Raw genomic sequence first — 11,269 nt, 5'->3', positions numbered from 1 at the left:
AAAAAAAAAAAAAAAAACCAGTTAAAGGAAGTTGTAAAATGAAGAGTCAATTTATGAACATCTTATATAATCTTGTGAAAATAGTAGTTGACGAAGGGAAACTACTAAAACATTTTTCATTATTTTACTCCATATTCTGCTACTCATCTTTAAGATCTGTTACCCAGTGCATAGAACCTATACAGCTGACAACTTCTCAACATCTACTTAATGGAAATGCAATCAGCTTAATTTTATCATTTTTTATAATATGTAGATTTATCTTATGCTCCATAATAGTTCAAACCTCATTAATCATCTCTGTAACACTGCTTTCAGTTGGTTTGATGCTTCTCTGGTTTCTCCAATTCATTTTGAGCATCTTAAAGAAAAAGACCATGTTGAATTCAGCTTTATACCTGAAGTTATTGCCAGGGTTTGACACATTTTGGAACTCAATAAAGGTTTGTTAAAAATAAAAGGGGAATAACAAATGTTAAGAGAAATACTTGAATAAAATAATAACACTTTGCCTAAACTGAATACCATCTAAAGATTCACCTTACTCTCCACTACCTGTATAGTTTAAGGTACCATATGGTGTAATAGTAATTGGTATTCAGAATGTTGATTCTCAGGTTTTTTAGATACCTAATAAAAGGGGGAAAAAATAAAACAAAACCAAAAAACACAGTCTGTGTTTAATGTAGTACACTCACTAAGACAGAAAAATCAAGTAATATTTTCAAGAAAGATTATAAAAAAGTATTAAAATGAATTTTTGAAGTAATATATAATTAACCATAAAAGCCACATGCAAAGTTTTCCATCTTATCAAAATCCTGTTTTTATTTATTTCCAGAGAAATAAATATTTATTTCCAGAGAAATAAATAAAGTATAATTAACATCAAGTATTATTAACTCTTATTTAAAAGGAATATTCTTATTTAAAATACTTGATATTTTAATGAATAAAACATTAAATGTGACACTAACCCACTCATCTTAATTGTTTATTGTTCCAGGGATATGTTAGATATGCAAATTAAATTGCATAATTTTGTGTTTACTTTTACTCCATGAGAACAATTTTACCATTGTAAATTATTAATTAAGCTATATCACAATATTTAATGGCATCAATTTATTTCCATATCATTCTTTGTAATGTATAATCCTAAATTCTACTTTTGTTCCTATATGTAAAGTACATGATATGATTTAAGTTGCTGACTGAAAAAACATCAACCACTAATTAAAATGATTTTTGTCATCCATCTTTAAAACATTAACTTCATTGTTTAGAAAAGAAAGACTGAGAGACAAAATCCACTCAATAGCGATATATTTTTCTACAAGAAATATGGAAGTTAAATATTATCTTTCTATAGCAACCTTAAGGCAGATACACAAAAGGAAACACATATTAGTGGAGAATGGTGGCAAAAAATTTTATTTTTAAGAGCAATATGCCATACTACTCTATATTCTTAGGAGAAAGATGGCAAATTTATTGGCTTCCTTCTGCCCTTATCCTCTGCCAGCAAGAACCATCTGTAATAAGATGGAAACATTGGTGCACAAAAAAATTTCACTTCTGTTTCCTAAAACTATTGCCTAATAAAGTCTGCTGCATATTTTCCAAGATTCTAGTCTTTTTCATTTTTTCTTATTTTTCAACAATGATAAGATACAGAGTTACTTCTTTGGGGCAATTTATAGTCTAATTTCAAATTAAATAAGAGATTCCTAAAACTAGAAAAGATAAAGTGGACCCACATTAACAAGGCATTCATAAATATAAATGTAAATATAAATGTGTAATCACAGATTATAAAAAATTGATAAAAAATAGACACTAAAGAAATGTTTTGATATTTTTAAATATGCTTTAACAACCCCAGCCTTTATATCAGGAATAGCCTTTCAGGGACTTCTGTCAATTGAAAAGTGAATTTGATTAGTGCTTCATAGGATTATATTTTTTAGGATTGTACCATACCCACTGAAGCATTGGTTGTTTAATAAAATAATTATTCTCATTATCAGTTGGAAATGTGCTAGATTTTTCATGTATAAAATAGATAGCTGGTATAGTTGTATGAACTCTTTCAGACTAGCATGGAATTTGGAAAAGTGTAGTAAACGTTCTTAAAAAGAAGTCATTTTGGTGTTTAGAAGATAGAGCCTACAACTTAATTATAAAGATTCACTGAGAGAATCCATAAGACCACTCCTTGGGGTATATAAAATCCTCTCTTATGGTTATAATACAATCTAATAAAGCTAACATTTATCATCTATTGTATTCTGGGCACTGGGTAAACAACCTTGCATGAATGGCTTCATTTATTCTACGCAGTAACTCTATGAGGTAAGTACTGTTATCATCCCTATGTTATAAATGAATAAACTGATACCTCTAAAAGGATTAAGTAACTTGCCCAAGCCAATGAATGGAGAAACTGTAGTTTTAATCACCACTATCCCTTTCCAAGTTACACAAATATTCTGTTTGACTGAGTTTTATTTTTAAAAGTTTGAATTCATCAGGACCTATCTGTGTGGTCTATATAGTCTATCTAGTTTCCTGGTTTGGATGGTAAGATTATGGCAGTAATGAAGTTAGGGTCACAGGTTTGATTTGTGCTCCGTTGATGTTTTCTTATGAACATCTATTTCATTGCTACCTAAACCCATGTACCCATGCTACAAGAGTTATTTTTCAATGAATCATGAGGATCACAGTGATATCTGCATCTAGCTTGGCAGAATCATTTACTCTTGGTGAAGAATCACTGTAGGGTCACCCTTATTATTTTTGTGTATGAGGAAAATAAGTATATAACAGCAAAGTCACTCATGTGGCTTCCATAGGAATCTGATTTAACATCAGAAGTGATTACATATGAGAAAATGTCCCTTAATCATTTTATTGGTTTCCATCTCTCACATTTAAAATACTGAAATGTGATACTTAATGGCAATTGCTGATGAACAGTCAACTAAATAGATTTTCCCATACACATTGCTGGAGTAATCATGGTTGTATTAGGTTGTCAACACTAGAGCAAATTGAACTTTATCATCAATTTCAACTGATTAAATTTGTTAACAGTAAGAAAACTAAATCTCTTTAAATAGTTAATATTGTTAAATACTGAAAATAAGAGAGGAACAAAGCCACAAATATAATTTTAAATGAGCCATGATTCTTCATTATATCTTACCAAACTCTTCATATAATCCATATTAATTAAATTCCATTTATTGTCATACTGGTTTTTTTTTTAGCTTAAGGGCTCCCTAAAACCCGTTGATATAGTTTACAAATCACAGAATGTCATAAAACATGACAATTTCTAAGCAAGTATTATTATTTGGTATCTAAATATTTTCAGGAAATTGCAATTATTTAGAATCGCACTTATTTGAGGCTGATGGTCAAGGAAGAAATTTAGTTAAGAGCCTCTTCACAAGGATGTTTTTTGTAAAGAAGTGAAAGAGAGAACTTATAAAAATAATATAGGTTGAATAGACAAGCTGCTAGAAAGTGACTATGATGCACAGGAAAAAACTTCAGCAAAAAAAAAAAATCTGAAGTAGATAAGACAAGGGCTGATGTTTTCATATCTGGGTACTAACTGTCTGTAATGATTGTCCTCCTTGAGCCTTACTTAGTGCTATGTAGTCTTACTTCATGATTGCTGTCTCTTTTTTTTTTATCTTTCTATATATTCTCTAACATTGGTGGTGATGTATTTTCTGATGTCCTAAGTTAACAAAAGGTGTCACTCTAGTTCTGTTTCTCACACTTTGCATATATAAAGTGCTTTATTATTTTTATGATACTTCAGTGTCCACTCTCATTGTTAATTAACCCGCAAAACCTATGCTCTCAGAAATATTAAGTTACTTATATAAAGTCATACTTCTAATAAGTGCTGATGCCAGAATAGAAACCTAACATGGAATCAGTAAGGAGAACAATGGTAAATTATGTTTATTGAGAACAAGGCATTGTGAAAGGAGCTTTAAATATGTTACATTACAAATTTATACAACCCTAAGCAGAAGGTATGATCCCAACTTTATGATGGAAAAAAGAAGTATGAGAGAGATTAGTACTTTACCAAAGGTCACAGACTGGCAAAACTAGGACTCAAATCCAGGTCTGTTAGAATTCAAAGACCAAAGTCTTAAGGGATAGCAGCACATCCCATTAAAAAATTAAAAACACACAAGAAGAAACATAGGTATTTTAAAACCAATATATGAGAATAATGAAAACTGTGAAGTTATGAAATAATCTAAATTATTTAATAATGAATGTAATAATGAATTATATTTTAAAGATTTAGGTACTTGTGATTTTACTTTTTAATTATTGTAAGTTATATAAAGATATAGTAAACCCAGAATTTCATATAATACTCAGAAAATATAAGCATATTAGATTGTTAATTTACATTTTAATAAAAATAAATGGGGAATTTAGGAATTTAAGGAAAAAAATTTAAGATTGTCTGTATTAATATGATGCACTGATAAAAGTTTAAATATTTTCCATACCTGAGGAACACTCAACTACATGCTGAAGTATCAAAAGTATGTTAATGGATCAAATCTGAAAAAATTACCAAACTAGTAGATACACTAAAAGTACAGCTAAATGATTGTAGCAATAAGAAAAAGTCCTCTGTTAAATTAATATAAGATAAGCCATTTCCAGTGTGTGTGTGTGTGTGTGAGAGAGAGAGAGAGAGAGAGAGAGAGACAGAGAGTATATTTATAGATATATACAGAAAGAGAGAGAGAGAGTAAGAGATGAGATTGCATAGAGGAGTTTGAGATCAAAGATAGTTGATTAGAAGAGAGAGAGAGAGATGGGAGATTGTATTAGAGGAATTTGAGATCAAGACAGTTGATTAGACCAAAGCTAGAGTCTCTCTCACTCCCCACATATCTAGAAAATCCAGGGAAAAAGGATAAATAAGACTATCAATGTAATCAGAAACATCAAAGAATCCCAGAAAGACAGAGAACAAATGAAATTGGATTCAATAAAAAAAAAAAAGAAACACTTTCAAAATGCTCACCAAAAACTACCGTAAAACGTAGATTCAATAAAGGACCAGAAGTAGAAGAATAGAAAGATGACCAGAAAAGTCCAAGAGAGGACCAGAAGCAGAAAGGAGTCCAGAGAACTCATAGTATAGCTATTTGAAATCTCACGGTTAGGCAGTTGTGGAACTCTTTACATCTCCTCCTACATTCCTTTTGGACCAGTACAGAAACAAAAGTTAATGTCTCTCAAAAGGTCTTTGAATAAGGAGTTTGTGTTGAGAACATAGGATGATCAGTAGTCAAAAATTCAGAGGAAGACTAGGTAGTGCCACAGAAGATTGGTTATTGAGAATCTTATTTGGAAAGATGCCCTCTTCTTCCCCTCATACACATTTCCTGTCAGTTCTCTCCACCTCTACTACTAGTAGCTTTATCTGAGCCTCTAATATTTCTTGCTTTGGCTAGCCTTATAACTAGGGTGAACACAGATCAAAGTTTGTAACAACTTCAGTTTATATATTTAAGTCACTCTCCTGCATAAAACTCTCAATTTCTTCGAATCACGTTGAAAAAAATCCAGACTTTTTACCATGGCCCACATGCTCTGCTGCTTGAATGAATGTACCACTCTGCCTTTCTTGCTGTTCTCTAGCTATATTGTCTTTTCTGTTTCTTAGGCATGCAGTTACATCCAACCCTTATGACTTTGCATCTGCAGCTTTCCCTGATGAAATGTTCTCTTCTCTGTTTCTCACATGACTAACTCCATTTTATAATCCATCTTAAATGCCATTTCTATAGAGAAGCCTTTTCTCACCAACTCATCTAATATGAAACACAGTCGCTTTGTCACATTATCATGTTTTAGTATTTCATAGCACTTACTAATTTCAGAAATCATTGTATATATTTATATATGCAATTATCTGTACATATTTTAAATTTATGACACCCCCCCACCAATGCAATGTGAGACAGAGACCTTTTCTTTTAACCATTATAGCTCCATCATCAAAAAGAGTATGTGATGCAAATAGGTACTCAATTTAATTATCACTTCAACAAATCTTAAGTAATGAAAATTATCTACTCAAAATTTATAACAAACATCATATTCTATGGTAACATGTTGCAAACAGATCAGTTAAAATGAGGAATGGCAAAAGATCTTTTTAAACAACATATTTATATAAATGTTTTCTTTCTTAGACAAGACCAAGAACAAAACTATTCCAAGATGAACTTTTAGATCACCTATGTAAATCTTGCAAGGAAGATGACTAAAAAGCTGGCTTGTGACTCCTATCCCAATACTGACTACATAGAAATAAAAGATTTGTGGAAGAATGTGTTTTAGAGAGAATTTCTTTGGAAAAAGCTATCTATTGATGTGTATCCCTCTAACCATTGGAGGATGGAAAATGGATGCTTTGCCTCATTTCTATTCCAGTATGAAGGTTTCGAAGAGTGAACTTGTAGAGGCTGGTATGCATGCTTCAGAGCTCCCTTGCACAGTGAGACAAAGGTACAGATAAATGTTGACTGTTGTCAGCAGAGGGGCAGAATGCTGTCTTGGGGCAGTGACTGCACTTCCACATAGAAGAGCATGGGTGACTATTTCCAGGAGAATGAATATGAGGGGCATTATGACCTGTTGGCTGAGGGAGAGGAAGATGCAGTTGGAAGAGGCAGGCAGCCCACAAAAGAACACAGAGAGTAGGGAAGGAGGGTCTGAGTCACCAAGGATCAAGAAAGGGAGGAGAAGACTATCACACTCCATTCTCTGGTTCAGGCTTCTGATCTAAAATAGTAGAAAGTTGGGGCAGAAGAGAAGCTTAACTTTGAATAAAATGTGGAGTTTTCATACTTAAAATGGTCTAGGCATAATTGAGATGTATATATAGGAAAAGAATAAACAACATTTTCAAAATCTATAGGAAATATGAGCATTTACATAGAGGACTTAATAAATGTCAAACTCTAAGAATGAGTTGAATAGATTTGACATAAAAATTGAAAGCTTTCAAATATAACAATAATGAACAATTAGAAAATATTATAAGAATAAGAGTCCATTCAAAATGTTAACCAAAACTATAAAGTTAAAATTTTTCATGCATTAGAGATAGAGCTATTAGCTTACTAAAGACTACAAATAACAAAAATAAATAAATAAATATATAAAAGGCCAAAAAAGCTACAGGATACGTATCTAAAATCTGTTTTAAGATACACATAAAATGTTCTTGCGATGGTTATGACTAGGCATGTAAATATATAGGTAATAATGGAAGATATACTGTTCATAGTGGTTTCTGGAAATGAAAAGGAAATTAGATAAAAGTTAAGGGAAATTTTAACTTTAGTTTAGAGTGTTTACAACCATGATGTAATCATATTTTCTTTGAACTTATAAATTTACAAAACTAAAATAAAGTAATGGAAAGAGATCATGCAGTTTTAAATACATTAAATTGTTAGAAAATAAATGAATTTAAATATATAAGAAAATTTAATTTTGTGTAAATTTGAAAACAATAATTATAATTTTGCTTTATTTATTTTTCCATATTCTGTTTTTCAAATGAACACCTAAAATTTTATTACTCGATATGAGAGAATGTGAACAAATTTGATTTTTACTTCATTGTAATAAGAAGTGTTTTTTCAAATAAAAAAAATTCTACACTAAGGTGAGGATATAAATTAGTTAAAACTTTGACATTCACTTAAAGAAATATGGAAATGAGCCAATAATCTTTTAATCTCTTCACTTCTCCCTTTAAATAATTGAAAAACACATTTATGTGTCTAATAAAAATGTACCATGGATTTTGTTCCATTTCTGGTCAACAGTAATGATCAGTACTATAATCTAAGGGAATTATAGAATTTTTAAAAATATCCTTTTCTGTTTTTTGGTTAAATTTAAAACTGAAAAGACTGTAAATTAAAGTTAGAATGCTTAACTATTTGAAAATATATACAAAAGTATATAAATATGTATGTGTACATATATATATTTATAATTATAATGTTTCCCCATGTTCTTTCCAAAAGAATTTCATTCTTACAATAGAACAAATACAAATTAAGTTTGTTTAATAAATATCAAATTTTATTTTTAAGTTAAAATCAGGTATAAACATTCTAATCCACAAATCTAATGTTATTACCATATTTTAAAATATTGAGTTATTGGGGGTATGGTCTTAATAATCTTTCAAATCCTAGAGTCTTGCTAAAGGCTCAATAAATATTTTTTAAAAACTGAATGGATGAATGAATAAGGCTCCAATTTTCTATGTTTACTAGTTATTATTTTTAAAATATAGTGTCACATAAAAACCCTATACAATTCAAGTTCTCGATTTTTCCCTTGAATACTTACTCATCAAAGGAGTATTTCTTTAGCCTCAATTAAATACGAGTGAATTTATCATTGCTCTCCATTCAAGAAGATTACTTCCTCTACAGCTTTCTAGAATTATGATATTCCTCAATGTGCTCAAATACCTTAATCATCACATCTGCATTTCGGTTCATAGATTTGATTTTAAATGATAGCATATGATTTCAAAATTAAGATGAGTCAAAAAGATAATGAAGTTCCTCATTTTTCTATTCAGTTTAGTTCAACAGACATTTTTTTAAGAACCTACTATGCACAAAATTGTGCTAACCATTCTCCATATGCTCACAGGTCTCATCTTGTGGGAAGACAGACATGGAGACAATTTTAAAAATCAAGATTTTCACTTTTTTTTCTTGACAGATCTACTTTATTTTTTTAAATTTTTTTCTATTTATTTATTTCTTTATTTATTTTTAATTAATTTTTTATGGTGACATTCATCATTCAAAATAAATGATATAAAAGTAATTTTTTAAAAAGCAAATATGAGAGAGGAAAGGGGAGATTAGCTGTCTGTGTGAGGTCTCAATGAAGGCTTTTTTGTGAAAGTGGATTTGTTGTGAAACTTGAAAAATCATCAGAGAGGTAAAAGACAGCTGAAAGACAAATGCAAGTTGAGGGAACAACTTGAGCAAAGAAGTGAGCAAAGGATTTCTACTTTACAAGCTGAAGGAACTTTGAGTTCACTTGTGAAAGGCTATGTCATTGGCAGTATGTTTTCTGATTGGAGCCGTACTATAAAGGTTGAAGGGCTCTTCATGAAATTTAAAAAAAAAAAAAATTGCAGACATTTTAAAAATTGTATTGAGTGCTTACTGTATGTTCATTGCATCACATGCAGTACCTTACTTAATTCCCTCAAAAATCTCATGTAGAAGAAACACTGCCATGCCTATTTCATAGATGAGGAGACTGAGACTTAGTTCATTTAATTTGTCTGAAGCTGTTTTTCTTGTAAGTGGTGAACTAGAGCTGTGATTTAAGTGTCTCTCACTTAAAAGCCTGTTTTCTGTGTCATTATACCATACTTTCTCTCACGGGAATTAGTTCGTGAGAAATAACACTGAAGTAGGGTTTTAGACATACTGTAGTAAACCCTGATTTAATATTTTACTAACAGAAAAGCAAAATAGAGGCAACAATGAGATAATTAAAATATTCATGTTACTCTACAGTTTATAAAACTTTTAAAAACCAAAATTTTAGAAAGAGCAAAGGACAGAAGCTAATATAATTCATTTGTACCCTGAACTTTAGAGTAACCACCAATAATCTGTGCATTCAATTTGGGCATATCAACTCACCTGTTTGGGCCCAAATTCCATTTTACTTGTGTAAGTATCTTATTACATGTCATTATTTCTAACTGGACTGTGAACTTCCCAAAGAAGACCATGCTTACTCATTTTTGTCAAAGCACCAGGCATTTTCTTGGCATGTTCAAACATGAAATGGATGATGGATAAATAAGCAAATGTTTCTTCATCTGTAAAATAATGAATTGCTCTAGATCTCTCAAGGTTCCTACCAGCTTAAGAATTCTCTCTATCAGGGTATGCCATTTTTCAGAATTCCAAGGAGAGAGCATAACTTCCAAATTGTGCTACATCTTTGGAACACAGTAGAAACCAGGGCCCTTCATTAATTATCTTGAGCTTTAAAAATTATAAATTATGTATGTGGAAAATATAAACAGCAAGGACACTGGATATTTTTCTAGTGTAATGTAGGGGAAATGCCACCTTTTACCAATGGGATGGGTGAAGTAGCAGAAGCCCCCTGACTCTGAACTCTTCTTTTATGTAGCTCAAATCATCACCAATAAGACCCTCTTGTCCATGTATTTATTGGAATGTGAATAAAGGAAGTTAAGTAGAGGAATTCTACCTTTTCTCTTTCTTTCCAGTGTCTCTCTTGTTAGCCCAAAGCCCATCTCCAATCCTGTCCTCTATTATTTGTGTGTGGCACTGGATAGTCTCTATAAATATAAGATTTTCTGGACACAGACTCACTGCTCAAAGAGTTAAGCACCTAGAAAGGCAGACAGCTGCATGCATAGCATGTATTAATCCAGACACATACATGAGTTTGCCAAGGGAGCACATGTTAAAAAATTCAAAAGAGTTTTCTGAGCTGAATGTTATGTCATAAGGAGTATGACTGACAGGAAGAAAACACATGGCACTAGTACATGTGTTTGGGGAGAATTTTAGGAAGCAAAATATGGATTGGGAAACCGAATAGTTTAGAGTCACTTGAACATATACTATAATTCAAGCAATGGTGGAAAGTGAGAGGTGGGACAAGCTTTAGATGCCCCTGTGAACCATATTATATAGTTTGGCCTTTCTCTTGGAAGAAATTGTGAACAAATGAAGGATTCTGGCAAAGGAGTTTCATGGTAAATATGATATTGTCAGTTGTGGAGAAGATGAATCAAAAGAGAAAAAGGCTAACTATTAATGCCTCTAAAACTATGCCTCCTCATTTGGACTTTTTCAGTTATAAAGAGTCTCAAAGTAATGGAGAGCTATCTAGGTCAATTAAAATGTTAGTTTTGTTTTGGGGGGTTGTTTAAGTAGAATAACAATTTAGTATTTCTGGTTGGCTATTGTATGTGTTTGATAAGTAAAAGTAGGATAATTAATTAAAACATAAATGTAGTTTGATGGAAAAAAATTTAATACAATATCTTAGAAAGAGATAATTAAAAGGTGACCTTGAGGGATTATTTGGCATTTGTAATATGTAAAGTATAAGCTGACGATAATGATCATTTTAAGAGTTTGAGCATTTTTGATCAGAT

General features: G+C 31.2%; 1 protein-coding gene and 1 long non-coding RNA gene across 15 annotated transcripts in view; one reads left to right on the top strand and one right to left on the bottom strand.

Moving 5' to 3' along the window:
• Positions 1–11,269, bottom strand: part of NLGN1 (neuroligin 1) — a 957,494-nt gene that overhangs the window by 439,539 nt on the left and 506,686 nt on the right. The gene's annotated exons all lie outside the window — the stretch shown is intronic.
• The window catches only part of LOC120604400 (uncharacterized), a 149,911-nt gene that overhangs the window by 46,827 nt on the left and 91,815 nt on the right, over positions 1–11,269 (top strand). The gene's annotated exons all lie outside the window — the stretch shown is intronic.

This window comes from Pteropus medius, unplaced genomic scaffold (assembly GCF_902729225.1).
Source record: "Pteropus medius unplaced genomic scaffold, Ma_sr-lr_union100, whole genome shotgun sequence".
Lineage (NCBI taxonomy): Eukaryota > Metazoa > Chordata > Mammalia > Chiroptera > Pteropodidae > Pteropus > Pteropus medius.
This window is presented reverse-complemented; position numbering and strand designations above follow the sequence as displayed.